Source organism: Brassica rapa, chromosome A02 (assembly GCF_000309985.2).
Source record: "Brassica rapa cultivar Chiifu-401-42 chromosome A02, CAAS_Brap_v3.01, whole genome shotgun sequence".
Taxonomy (NCBI): Eukaryota; Viridiplantae; Streptophyta; class Magnoliopsida; order Brassicales; family Brassicaceae; genus Brassica; species Brassica rapa.
The window spans coordinates 25,312,613-25,328,430 of record NC_024796.2 but is presented as its reverse complement, the minus strand read 5'-3'; the positions used below and the strand labels follow the sequence as shown (position 1 = coordinate 25,328,430).

Sequence of the window (15,818 nt, the reverse complement as noted above, 5' to 3'; positions counted from 1 at the left end):
TGATTATAAAATAGATAAAAGTAAGATATAATTTTTATTTTTAGTTTTATAAACAATAACTGAATATATATATATATATATATATATTAATGAATAATAATAGTTCATTGCTAATTACGAAATTATTAAAAATATTTACATAAACGTTTTGAAAATTAAGACATTGTTAAAATATTTATATCAACATAGTAATTTTCTTTTAATATGATTGATTGTGATTATATAATAGTTAAAAATATGATAGAATATTTATTTATTTTATTTTATAAATGATAACTAAATATATAATAATTTTTCAAAACTCATTACGAAATTAGTTAAAATATTTACAAATGTCTTTTGAAAATTAAGAATTTTTTACAATATTTTTAAATAGATTTTCGAAAATTTTAATAGATATATATATATATATATTTATTTTAATATTTTAAATGAAAAGATATTATGGTTAAAGTAGTTCAAAGATTCTATATATTATTAGCTTTATTAAAATACATTTAATAAAATTTCTTAAGGGTGGTCCAACTTAAAAGTCACATATGACAAAAAATATTATAACTTTTATTTTAATAAAATAGATAAATCTGTGTGTAGATTTTCTGTTATTTATATTTATTTTGTTCTCTAACTATAATATTGAATGACAATAAAAATACAGCCCAATCTTATATATTAAAACAGAAGTCATGACTTCTTTTCATGTGTGATTTTTTTAGTTTGGACCATTCCTAGAAAATATCATATTTTACATAAGTTTATTATTATATCTTTTAATATCTTTATCATTTTATTTGAAATACAAATGAATATATTTAAAATGTTTTAACAAAATCTTTTTAAAATCTTCTTAGAATATTATTAAATTTACTTTCAAAAATTAGTTAGTTTTAATTTAAATTATCATATAATATAATTAGAAATTGAAACTGAATATAGTTTTTGTTTATAAACGAAAATTTAAATAAAATGAAATTAATTAGTTTCACAAATACATTTACTAATAATTTTTAAAGATTTTGTTAGAAATAAATATTTATTTTTATTTTAATTTTTTCAAATTTAGTTTTCTAATAAAATAAAAATCATGATTTTTTGATGAGTGATATTTTTATTTGGACCATCATTTAAATTTTATATTAAATGTATATCACTAATGCTAATATACATAATATTTTTAACTACTTTAATCATAATATCTTTTTAAATAAAGAAGTAAAATTCTAACAAATCTCTTGAAAAAGATTATAATTAGATCTTAATTGTCATAAATTGAATACAAATATTTTCAACTAATTTTGTAATTAGTAATGAAATGGTACTAAAGGAACAAAATTATATCCTATTTTATCAATTTTATAATAATATCTATCATTTTAAAATAAAAATGTTATATTGAAAAAAATATGATAAAATTATTTTAAATTGATAAGTTAACATATTTTATTTGCATAAATATAAAATATTTATGCTAAAAATATAATATGTTGGTAGAACGGGTTAATATTAGTAAACTATATAATACATGTATAAAAATTTAACTTATCTTAAACTTTTTAATATACAGTAATTTATTATATAAAATTAATAAACATTAAAAAATACTAAAAAATCTAGCGATTTGAATTACGGATCATGATTATAATAAATTAAATACAAAATTGTTTTCATATATGCTGTTCATGCATTAAAAAATTTAGTTTAGTAATCAAATGCAAATTCAATAAGACAAATATATAATAAGCAACATATATATGTGATGATTTTAATTCACAGCATGAAAACAATAAAATTATTATATTTGGCATAATTATACAAACATTTAAATATGTGAATAACATTAAAAATATATATAATAATTATATATAACAAATATCTATATATATAAATGTGAAAATATATACCCGCACGGTTGTGCGGGTGGAAATCTAGTATGTATTATAAATGGCCTGCAATTATTCTGCATTTGGTATGTTTCACATTCAAAGCGAAAGAAGAGAAGAAAATGGATGTAGCTAGATGCCATTTGTATTTAAGACTATGTAATAATCTGCACCTTGCGTGGAGTGAGATTCAGTAAGATATTTTTTTTAAAAAAAGTTTGATAAAGAACAACATATTAAGTTTTGAATATAAAATACAACTAAATTTATGTTTTTGCAACTGTAAAAAAAACGCGACGGCTATGGATTTTAACGGGCTTTATAGCAATTTTCTTCGTTTTTTTGTTGTTTTTACCAAAACTTCACAAATATAAAGTAGGTTATATTAGATTAACAATTTCAAATAAGTAAAAAAAATTGTAGTTTTTTTAAAATCCAATTTTCTGAGCGCATAGCTCCAATTCGCCATGCTTACTCACCTTATAGCGATTTCTCGGCCGCTAAATCAACTAGGCGGTCAAATTTTAGAACATGGATATACACATATATAAATGAAGCTCTAAATTTACCTCTTGACCAAGTAAGAACATCATCATTAGCAAGTAACCGAAATTGTTTATTAAAAATAATTATGGCAAGTTTGATGACTCGCCGATTGTGTAAAATTCGAAATAAAAAGTTCTCAAATTATTCAAACACATGTATGGTAATGTTATGTGTCAAACCATTCAACTAAATGTCTGATCATCTAAGGAGTATTATATTATCTATATGGGAGAAAATATAAATATACAAACAAATAAATGATGTGAAAAAATACACATATATATATATATATATATATAAACAAATAAATAAATATGTGGTAATTCATTAGAAACATCAATATTCTTATATATTTGGATATCTATACTATTATCTATGAAGTGATTTTGCTGATTTGTTACATTCTCCATGATTTTAGCTAATTTTTCTTGTTTGTCATATTCTTATTAGTTTTTAGATTAAATCATCAATTTATTAATTTAAATAATATAAATATTTTGATTTCTAATTAATTTATTAATTTAAATAATTTAAATATTTCGAAATTTCTAATTGAAATTATAATTTTTATTAGTTTTTATCTTAAATCATTAATTTAAATAACATAACTATTTCAAAATTTCTAATTGTAATTGTAATTACAGTTATAATTATTTTTAAAAAGATAGGACCAATTCTTATTTTCATATGATGTAAGATGTTTTAAACTATATAGTTTCAATTTTTTCATTCATTCCAAGTTCTCTTGATTATAGTTTTTGACATCTATATTTACGTACTTTTGATATTTGGTTTTTATAGTTGGAGTTCTATAATTCTCTTCTTTCTTTGAGTTCGAAATACTAGGAGTAAATCGGTTTTGTTACATGGAATTTGAAATTATGAATTAGGTATTCTGAATTACTTTAGTTATTTCACGTGTATGTTTTATTACTGTTTAATCTATACGAAAATATGCTTTGATATTAAATTTAGAGAATTGCCTATGTAAGCATGTTATGAACATGTCTTTAATGGTTTAGTTTCTAAAACAGCTAAAAGTAAATATATTTTTAATGAATAATTAGATTTATCTTTATATAATTAATCATAAATTAACTTTAATAATAAAACTATCATTATCTATTATTTCTTTTATTAAAAGTAAACTTATGAAATATTAAGATAAGTCAATGTCTATATTGATCAAGTAAACCAATGAAATATTGTCATTATCTCAATTCGTTTTTCTGTAAAAACAATTCTTCAAAATTATCATCGAACTTTAATTTTTTATATACTTTTTATTTATTTTGTGCTTATTTGGTTTTTGTGTGTTTTAATGTTTTTTTGGTAAGGTAATTCATGTTTATGGTTCACAAATACGAAGTAGATTAAGAGAGATCAAAAGTTCACATTCTTACTTTACTTTATTGTATGGAATATTTGATATGTAGTTATGTTTTTTTGGTCTCATAGTTATAGCTTTCCTTTGTGTTAAGAAGACGTAGATCGAAATAAAAATCAAAGAGAACTAAAATGATTAAGAATATAAAAAATAAGTTATGATATTTAAATCATAATATATATATATATATCACTAATTATTAGTAAAACGATCATGCCTGCATATGCGGGCAAAATACCTAGTACATATAATAGACCAAAAATATCACATCATACAGATATATATATAAACAAATAAATAAACATGTGGTAATTCGTTAGAAACAACAATATTCTTATATATCTGGATATACATATAATAGACCAAAATATCACATTATACAGATATATATACACATTCAAAGAAATGTATGGTCAGACTAAGGAGTATTATAGGTTCTACATGAGGAATAACAAAAATGATTAAAATGAAAGTTTATAGAGTGTAAGTCTAATCACCAAGGCTCTGGCCATATACATAATACGTATAGGTGAAATAAGTTTATTTTACATCAGGTCAAGTAAGGTATAAGTCATTTTTTGACAAACGATATATGACAGCCAAAAAAATGATACACGACCGCCGAACAAATAACGCGATGGTCTGATTTATATTTAAATTTCGCCTGGTCCGCTAAAGTTAACTGGTTATTGATGGCCGATTCCTTTGTTTAACAGTCTATGATGTAACAAATATGTCTAATGTCATTTTATTGTAAATATGCTAGTAAGTTATGTCTACTATAATATGTGGGCCTAGAATGGTTACGAAACTTTCATATCAATAATGACATTTCTGTTAATCACACATCAAAAATAATGTTAAATTATTAAAAGTATTCATTAATTAATATATAGAGGATTAGATGGAGAAAATTATTTAATTTTTATTATTTTCGAGGTTTTTTTAATGATTTTATAGGTCTTTGATCGGTATTAACATTTATTTTGGTCTTTGAATATTTTCTAAAAAATCTATTATTAAAAAACGGAGGGAATATTAAATACTAGAATATGTAACATTTTGAAACAAACAGAGTATTGTATAGTAATTTAAAGTATCGTAATAGTTAATATGTGATTAATATATAATATTGTATGTAAAATTTTAGTATTAATTACATATTTAATATATAGAGTAGTATTTTTATAATATTGTTCCCAAATTTAAAAAAGTTTCTAGATCCGCCGGCACTGCATCATACACATAACACTCTTCAATTTTCTATAAGTTTCTAACTATCTAAACAGTGACACTCTGAATTTTCACAGACAAATTTTCCAAAAACGCAAATGAGCTCATCTTCACAATCACTTGCTGTCTTCCACCCTATTGGCGTCTCCGCTGGTTTTGAGTTAAGGTTTTGTCTGCTTGAGGGTGGTGATAAGCGGACACGTACATCGTGACTCTAGACATTGAACCGGTGCAATCAAACAATCTATATCTACTTTACAGTACAGCATGCTACTTTACGAATGCCGCTTTGGCTTTAGGTATGCTCACTGATCTCATACCTAATATCAACACATCAATAAACCAAATTAACTTAAAAGAATTTGTATGTAAATTGACGATCAAGAGATGAAAAATAGACTTGCATGTAGAAATTAGTGAAATGAACAAGAGAGAATACGCTTTAGACGCCATTTGTTTTTGCTGATAATGTTGATAGCTAAAATGGGTGCAAAAATATGTTTTGTAGACGGTAAGTTGGTAACGAGAGCATAGCATTTGTATTTACAAATATATTGTTGACCAATATTAAAAAAAATGGCTGGTAAAAGATATATACGTTTATAATATTGATTAAATTAAACGGTTGGACTTCGACTCGCTAGATAAAAATGAAATGAATTGATCAACATGTCTAGACATGTTTCAAAGTTAGTTTAGTTTTAAGACACACGTAAAAATAGATATAAAGACAACAACTCACAAGATAACATAAAGAAGAGGATGAGAATGGATGTTGCTCTAGACGCCATTTGTATTTAAAATTAGACGGAGAAAATTATTTAACTTTGGATTTTGTTTTCTGTAGGAAGTGTCCCTATATCATATTACGGTCTCTTTGGTGAGGAGAATATACTGATTGAAGGAGAGGGTTTAGACTTGGGAAAAGTGTCAATTTCGACCCCAACAATTTAGGTCGTGCCAAATACGACCCAAACAATTGATCAGTGCCAAATACGACTTCAACTCAATTATAATTCAAAAAAACTACCCGAACTTCTTAAAACGTGTCTAAATCTACATTGACTCTAACAGAAGTTAGTCAACCGTTAATAAGATAAAACGACGTCGTTTTGATATACGAGGAAAAGTGCCAATTTCGACCCCAACACTCTCAGTCGTGCCAAATAGGACCCGAACAAATGGTCAGTGCCATAACCGACCTCAACTTAATTATAATTTAAGAAAAACTACCTGAAGTTCTTAAAACGTGCATAAATTTACATTGACTCTAACAGAAATTAGTCAATCGTTAACAAGATAAGACAACGTCGTTTTGATATATATATATATATATATATATATATATATATATATATATATATATCTATTTTTTAAAAAATATATAAATGTTCATTCCAGAACTCAAACCGTGCTGTGATACCCTTTTAAATGGGCACACTAACAACTAGATAAAAGTAATTTGTTAAATAGTATTACAAATTTGAAATTATATAAACTACTATTATTCTTCATCTTATCCAATTTAAAATTTTGGTGACAATTACTTATATAAATACATTAACATGTTTTTTATTTATTATATATTTAATAAACTTATATCCTACTAAAATATAAATAAATATTTTTATTATTATATGATCTTAAATATGGTTAAAACTTTGAATTTATTTATACAATTTTCTTATTTAAATTATTTTTAATTTTAAACTTAAGTGGATTTTTTTTTCAAAGTTAATATTATATATTTTGATATTTTGTTCAAAAATGTTAAGAGGCCTTTTACCTTATTTTACTAAGATATGTTGTACAAAATATTAGACATATTAAACGATAACTAAAATATATATAAGTCAATCACCAAAGTTTTAAATTGGATAAGATGAAGAAAAATGGTAGTTTATATAATGAGAAATTTCAATTTGTAATAATATTTCAAAAAAATAATTTAGTCTAGTTGTTAGTATACCCCTTTAAGAGGATATCCCGGCACGGGTTTGAGTTCTGAAATGAACATATTTTAAAAAATATATATATATTAAAACGACGTTGTCTTATCTTGTTAATGGTTGACTAATTTCTGTTAGAGTCAATGTAGATTTATGCACGTTTTAAGAAGTTCAGGTAGTTTTTCTTAGATATAAAGACAACAACTCACAAGATAACATAAAGAAGAGGATGAGAATGGATGTTGCTCTAGACGCCATTTGTATTTAAAATTAGACGGAGAAAATTATTTAACTTTGGATTTTGTTTTCTGTAGGAAGTGTCCCTATATCATATTACGGTCTCTTTGGTGAGGAGAATATACTGATTGAAGGAGAGGGTTTAGACTTATGTTAAGTGTAACCCGAGTCACGTGAGGCACGTGAGAGAGTATATGTAAAAGGCTGTGATATAAAGCCTTATCTTCTTCGTCGTTTTCTTTAGAGTAGAGAGAAACTGATCTGAGATTGTAACAGATCATGTAGACGAGTGAGAGAGAGAGGAGACCACCATTGTAGACCGATGAGAGCTCAAGTTTGAGTTACTCTAGTTGATTGCTGGCTGTGCTCAGCCCCGGTGATGTATAGCGGCTTCTCCACATTGGAGAAGTGCGGTGAGCACCGGGTAAACAATTTTTGTGTCTTTAGTTTATGCTTATTCCTTCTTGTTCTTAAATCGATTTCAAATCCAAGTAAATTCAAGCTAAGGAATCCTAACATTACATTTTCGAGTTCTTTCAGTGATTATATAGGTTTTTGGTCGTTGTTAACATTTATTGTGGTCTTTAAATATTTTCCGTTTGTTTTCTCATTGCTTATTAGCAGGCCTGTTTCACGTAACAATCAAAAGGACCATAACATCTATAACGGTAAAATACTTAAGTGACGTCATCACAATCAAACTAATTACGGATTGGTCAAAGATTCTATTCCTTCAAAGTTTTCCAATTGATTTGTCATATATTCGACGGCTTTTATGTTGAAACAGAGCAAATTCTTAGAAGATCCTTTCCAACTCATTTTTTATATATATTTCCTATAATATTAAAATTCTATTATAGCGGTGACTTTTATTCTACATTATGCTTTTATAATAATTTTTTCTTTTTTATTTTAGAAAAAAATATAAAAATACTATTCTATAAATAGAGGAACTCTGTTACACAAGACGCATTATGGTAAATCCGTATTTATAATAAAACTATTATATATTTTAAAAATATATAAAGTAGGGTTAGTTATTCTAGAAATAACTCAAAATTATCATAATCAAATTTAGAGATAGGTAAGCCTATAGCTGATGAGCGGCGTTAGGGTTTCGGCGATTGGCGAAACTAGGGTTTCAGAGTCAGGAGATCGAGATGCGACCATGATGGATGTGGGAGAGAGAGCAAGACCACCAGGGGATCCACCAGACTGCGTGCCCTCGTATGCATCCAAGGTAGCGGGGACGAGTGAGGGAGGGATGCCGGTTCCGGAGAAACTGATCGATGATGACTTTATTACGGAGAGACTTCGAGTGGAGTTCCCTAATGGAGAAGATGGTGAACCGTCTATCACGATTGAGACAGAGGTGCTGGAAGCGATGAATGGGATGTGGAAACAATGCATGATCGTTAGGGTTCTGGGAAGGAGTGTTGCGATATCTGCCTTGAGTAGGAAGTTGCGAGAGTTATGGAATCCGAAGGGAGCAATGTACGTCATGGACTTGCCTCGGCAGTTTTTCATGGTCCGTTTCGAAAAGGAGGATGAATATATGGCAGCGCTGACAGGAGGTCCATGGAGAGTCTTCGGTAGTTATCTCATGGTGAGGGCTTGGTCACCAGAATTTGATCCCTTAAGAGATGACATTGCTACAACGCCGGTCTGGGTTAGACTAACAAATATCCCAGTGAACTTCTATCACCGGTCGATCCTGATGGGGATTGCTAAGGGTTTGGGGAAGCCAGTTCGGGTAGACATAACCACGCTGAACTTTGAGAGAGCAAGATTTGCAAGAATTTGTGTCGAAGTCAACTTAGCAAAGCTATTGAAAGGGACAGTGCTGATTAATGGTGAGAGATACTTTGTAGCGTATGAAGGGCTATCTGAAATATGTTCTAAATGTGGAATATACGGACATCTAGTCCATGGGTGTCCAAAAACTATTGCGGAGAGAGTGGCTAATATGGCATTACAGACGGAGACGTCAGTACTCCCTACATCGGTACCTAAACAAATCCCTCCGCAGGAGGATGGGTTTACTCAAGTAAAGGGAGTGAGAAGAGGAACGCAAGTGTCGAGGCAGGTGGGTATTGTGATACGAGAACCAGGTGAGGTAACTAAGCAGAGCCTTCATGAGACCTCTAATATCAAGGAGACCGCGAATATTGCACTGTCGAACAAGTATAGCAGCCTTGAGATGACTATGAATGTGGATGGAGCAAAGGAGGATATGGTTACTGGTGAAGGGAATAAGGAGAATCAGGACATGAATATTCAGAACAGGAAAGGTAAAGGTTTCTCGCAAGTGAAAGAAGGTTTGATCTTTAGCGGGAAAGCTAGTACTTCAACTAGTTCACAAGGAGCGCATAAGGAGAAGTGGGCCGCTAACAGAAAATTGATTGAGGGTAGTAGAGGAAAGCCCAAGAAAGTGAACAATAGGCCTGTTCGAGGGCTGGTGTTTGGGCCGACAAAGGGAGAAATTAGCCTATCAGAATCTGGAAAGAGACTGAGAGTGGAAAATACTACGACAGGGAGAGCTGGGGGTGTGTTCAAAAATAGCGTGGAGAACGGTCAGACTAGATCTAAAACTCTGCTACTGCGTGATGAAGAGGTGGATAATCCCATGGAGAGTACTATCAGCGTGGCGGAACAAAAAATGGCTGATACACAGACGAACCTGCAGGGAGATGGAGGGATCTTTTCTCTTGCATAACAGGGGGCTCCGGTAATTCGTATATACCTTGACATATTGATGATGATGAATTGCTTATTCTGGAATTGCCGGGGGGCAAATAAACCCAATTTCAGACGCTCGATTCGGTACATTTTGAAGAAGTTTAATACTGACGTCCTGGCGCTATTCGAAACTCATGCGGGTGGAGAAAAAGCGAGAAAGATATGTCAGAATTTGGGATTTGATAATTCTTTTCGGGTTGATGCCACTGGTCAAAGTGGTGGAATTTGGCTATTGTGGAGAGATCAGGCGGGAGCTCTTACGGTATTGGAATCGTCGGATCAGTTTGTTCACGCTAGGGTGGTGATTGGGACGGAGAGCATTCATCTCCTCGCTGTTTATGCTGCTCCTACAGTAAGTCGTCGTAGTGGGCTTTGGGGGCAGCTTAAAAGAGTATTGGAGAATATTGATGAACCGGTGTTGGTTGGTGGAGACTTTAACACTATCTTGAGATTGGATGAAAGAACTGGAGGTAATGGTAGGCTTTCACCAGATTCTCTGGCATTTGGGGAATGGATTAATGAGCTTGCATTGGTGGACATGGGATTTAAGGGGAATAAATTCACATGGAAAAGAGGAAAGGAGACGCAGAACTTTGTGGCGAAGCGTTTGGATAGGGTCTTATGTAACGCCCATGCGCGAGTAAGGTGGCAGGAGGCAGCGGTTTCACATCTCCCGTTCCTGGCATCAGACCACGCACCACTCTACCTGCAACTAGAACCTGAGCAGAGGGGGAACCCAAAGAGGCGACCGTTTAGGTTTGAAGCCGCGTGGCTCAAGCATGAAGGCTTTAAAGAGCTACTCTCGACATCTTGGAATGGTGAACTGAGTACTCCGGAGGCATTGGTATCTCTAAAATCCAAACTTAAAAAATGGAATAAGGAGATATTTGGAGATGTTATTCAACGAAAAGAAAAGCTTTTAGGAGATATTAAAGAGATTCAGGAGCAGTTGGAGAGAAACCCATGTGATGATTTACTCTTGAAGGAAGCGGTACTGCAGAAAGAGTTTGATGTGGTCCTCGAGCAGGAGGAGGTTTTGTGGTATCAAAAATCGCGTGAAAAATGGATAGTCCTGGGCGACAGGAACACAAAGTACTATCACACAACTACAGTAGTACGGCGGAAGAGAAATAAGATAGAGATGCTAAAGGATGAGGATGGCCGCTGGGTGGATCAGTCCGAGGAACTGGAAAAGCTAGCTACAAAATATTATAAGAGACTGTATTCGACTGAGGACCTCAATCTTGTTACAGAGAAGCTCCCTCAGCAAGGCTTCACTGATTTTACACGGGAGGAGTTGGTGAGTTTGAATAAACAGTTCTCGGGAGTAGATGTGGAGAGGTCTGTGAGATCGATGGGTAAATACAAGGCCTCAGGTCCGGATGGCTACCAACCTATCTTTTACCAAGAATCCTGGGACGTGGTGGGTGAGTCTGTGACTAGATTTGGGCTGAAGTTTTTTGAAACGGGAATTCTCGCAGAGGGCATGAATGATGCCATGCTGGTTCTTATACCGAAGGTCCTCAAGCCAGAAAAAATTATGCAGTTCCGGCCTATAAGCTTATGTAATGTTCTTTTCAAGATCATAACAAAGATGATGGTGCTGAGACTGAAGCATCTGATGCCTAAACTTATAGGACCTGCACAAGCAAGCTTTATTCCTGGTCGTCTGAGTCAGGATAATATTGTTATCATCCAGGAAGCAGTTCACTCAATGAGGAGGAAGAAAGGGCGAAGAGGCTGGATGCTTCTTAAACTGGATCTTGAGAAGGCTTATGACAGAATCAGGTGGGATTTCTTGGAAGATACACTCAATGCAGCACACCTACCTCAGATTTGGATTAAATGGATCATGGAATGTGTTACGAATCCTGGAATGAGCCTGTTGTGGAATGGAGAAAGGACAGAATCATTTACGCCTCAGCGTGGACTCCGACAAGGTGATCCCCTATCCCCATACCTATTTGTGTTATGCATGGAGAGACTGTGCCATCAGATTGAGTTCGCAGTAGCTAATAAGGAGTGGAAGCCGATCAGATTATCTAGGGGTGGACCATCTTTATCTCATGTTTGTTTCGCAGATGATCTGATCCTATTTGCAGAGGCTTCGATAGCGCAGATTCGAGTAATACGCAAGGTCCTAGAGAGGTTTTGTGGGGCTTCGGGGCAGAAAGTTAATCTGGAAAAATCTGTAATCTTTTTCTCTGAGAATATTCACCGGGATCTAGCCAATTCGATAAGCAATGAAAGTGGTATTAAAGGAACGAAGGAATTGGGTAAGTACCTTGGTATGCCAGTTCTCCAGAAAAGAATTAATAAGGAGACGTTTGGGGAAGTGATTGAGAAGATTTCATCTAAGCTCGCTGGATGGAAGAGTAGATTTTTGAGTTTGGCAGGAAGGATAACGCTCACCAAATCTGTTCTCACATCTATTTCGGTTCATACGATGAGCACTATATCACTGCCGATATCAACTTTAAACCAACTGGATAAGATCGCTAGAGGCTTTATATGGGGAAGTAGTGAAGGGAACAGAAAGCAACACTTGGTGTCTTGGGACGCAATTTGTAAGCCTAAAAGAGAAGGGGGACTTGGCATTAGGTTGGCAAAGGAGATGAATATTGCTTTACTAGCAAAACTTGGATGGAGATTGTTGACTACGGAGGATGCTTTGTGGGTCAAGATCCTGAGGAAAAAATTTAAAGTAGGTGAGTTATATGATCCAACATGGCTGATAGGTCAGGGGACTTGGTCACCGACTTGGAGAAGCATAGCGGTGGGTATCAGAGATGTGATTGTTCCGGGGACGCGTTGGATCTTAGGGAATGGGCGCAGGGTCCGGTTTTGGAAAGACAAATGGTTGTTAGACGAACCTCTGCAGAACTTGAGTATGGTGCACATACCGGAGCTGATACTAGAGGCAAGGGCTCGGGATTTATGACAGAGTGGAACTGGCTGGGTAACTCAAGTTATCGAACCATATACATCAATACATGACCGGTTAAGATTGGCTGCAATGGTTATTGATGATGTTACTGGGGCCCGTGATAGAATGTCGTGGGGGAGAGTAAGGATGGTCTATTCTCGGTTAAGTCTGCATATGCCTTTTTGACTAGAGATAGAGTACCAAGACCGAATATGGAAGCTCTGTATAATCGCGTGTGGCGCCTAGTGGCTCCTGAACGAGTCCGTGTCTTCCTATGGTTGGTGTCTCATCAGGTTATCATGACAAATATGGAGAGGAAGCGTAGACACTTGAGTGATAATGGAGTGTGCAGCTTGTGTAAAATGGAGATGAAACTATCCTCCATGTGCTTCGAGATTGCCCGGCAGCAGCAGGATTATGGACGAAAAGTGTTATGCCGAGTAGACAGCATCGCTTCTTCAGCCTACCTCTTCTAGAGTGGCTCTATGACAATCTCGCGAGTGATAGGTCAGGTAATGGGAGCCAGTGGCCAACAATCTTTGCAGTTACGGTGTGGTGGTGTTGGAAATGGAGATGTGGGTATGTTTTCGGTGATATAGGGAAATGTCGAGATAGAGTGCAGTATGTTAGAGATAAAGCCCGAGAAGTGATGGACGCGAACAAGATCCTAAGTAAGAGATCAGTTGCTGGGGGTCGGGTAGAGAAGCAGATAGCATGGAAGTGTCCTGAGAGTGGCTGGTATAAACTAAATACGGATGGAGCAGCTCGAGGTAATCCTGGTCTGGCTACTGCGGGAGGGGTTGTGCGGGGCGAGTACGGGACGTGGGAAGGGGGCTTTGCGGTTAATATTGGTATTTGCTCTGCTCCGTTAGCAGAATTGTGGGGTGTGTACTATGGCATGTGCATAGCATGGGACCGTGGTATTCGGCAGCTGGAGGTTGAAGTAGATTCTGAAAGTGTGGTGGGCTTTCTTCAGACAGGGATTCATGATGCACACCCTTTGTCCTTCCTAGTACGTTTGTGCTATGGCTTTGTTTCAAGAGACTGGTTAGTCAAATTTTCTCACGTGTATAGGGAGGCTAATCGTCTAGCAGATGAATTAGCTAACTATGCGTTTTCTTTACCGTTTGGTTTACACTATTTTGAGTCGGCTCCAGAGCATGTTGCTCCTGTTTTGTTGGAGGATTGTAATGGGATGTCTAGAACTCGGCGGGTTTACCTGTAGTTGTTGATTTATTTTGAAATAAAGTGTAGGAGACTCAGGTCTCGTGCCGTTTACCAAAAAAAAAAGTTATTCTAGAAATATAAACAAGGGTCGCCCGTCTAGAACAAGTAGTTTTCTTTTACACTAGGGATTACCCATTCTACGGGCCCCGAGATTACAAATTAAAAAAATAATGTAAAACAACTATTATTTGTATGAGCATTTGTAAGTGTAAGTATATTTTGTTTTGTTATTTTTGTTAGAAATTACAAAAAAAATCTTATAATAGTGTTTGGGATATAAATCTTTAGAACGACCGCTGGAATTATATTCACTAACTATGGATTACTTCTTATTTTTGTATGTTTATTTACTGAATTCATTGGTTTTTAGAAGAAGAAAAAATGCAATTTCTGTAAAAAAATAATGATTCAAATGATGCTGAGACTAACAAATCAGATTTAATGGACAAAGAAACTAACCCACTTAGGAGTAAGCACTTCTGCCATTTTTTTTTGTTTCACATAACATGGTCTATTTTGACTTTTACATGACATTTGTTATTTCCAGTATTCTAACATCCCACTATATAAAAGCTACTAATTTTGGATGTTATAAAGGATGCCACATAGGCAAAATATTCTCAGCCATTCATTCTGCCACGTCACTGGTAACCCAGACCAACAAATCGTAATTGCAGCCCAGCCCGTTAACCGGTTTCGCTCACGAAATTGCTGTCTCCGTCTCTTTGCTGTTGGGCCAGATTAAAAAATTTTCCAGCCCATCCCATTACTTATTTCAACTTTCAAACTATTTTCTTTTGCATTTTCTATTATTTCAGACAATTTTTTATTTCAACTGTTTTCTATAACAATGTGCAAACCGCCTAAGTTCCCTTTGATCTTAAAATAGTACGCCCAAGATAACAAAACCCCCTCATTTCACACACAGTCCCTGTAAATTTCTATAAAAAACTAAATTCTACTATCAAACCCACCCAACAAATTTACTACTACCACCTATAATTATGGCCCAGCCTACTTAAACTTTAAAAAAAACCATGACAATACTTAAAAAAAAAACACACCCTAACTATGTTCACTTCAAAAAAAAAATTTAAACAAAATTGCCAAAAAAATACTAATTCTCATTCTTATCTATGTAGCACATGCACCACAAGATCAAAGCAATTAGGACAACACCCTCGAACCTCATCCAATAATCGTTAGGATCCTTAGGGTCTGGCCCATCACAAATCACAAAAATAAAGATGCTTTCCTAGGGACAACTTTCATATGTCTTGACATCCAGGTTTGTCTAAAATTCATATTTTTAATTATTCCAACTATATTTCAAATGATTGCTTCTAACCACTAAACAGGAACAAAAAATGGAGGGGAAGGTACCTATTTCTACGTCTGACACAATGTACCAACGCTTCGAAGAAGGAAAAATTTATCACATTAGATATTTTAATCTCCTCCCCAATAACCAACGTTACAGGCTTACCGATCAACCATACATAATCAATATCAAAGAAACAACAACTATTACACTGATTCAAGAAAACATTGCACCGATTCCTTCATACATATTCCGGCCACAACGCTACACCCAGTTGATCAGCTTAGCAAGTGAAACCAACTTCCTACCAGGTAAAAAAAAAACAAAAACTCTCTCACACAAAAATAAATCCTAATTTTTTTCCAAACAACCA

The 15,818-nt window shown here is 33.5% G+C and overlaps 1 pseudogene; it reads left to right on the top strand.

Moving 5' to 3' along the window:
- The first annotated feature begins 1,734 nt into the window (after positions 1-1,734).
- Positions 1,735-15,815, top strand: LOC117131714 (annotated as a pseudogene).
- The last annotated feature ends 3 nt before the right edge of the window (positions 15,816-15,818 follow it).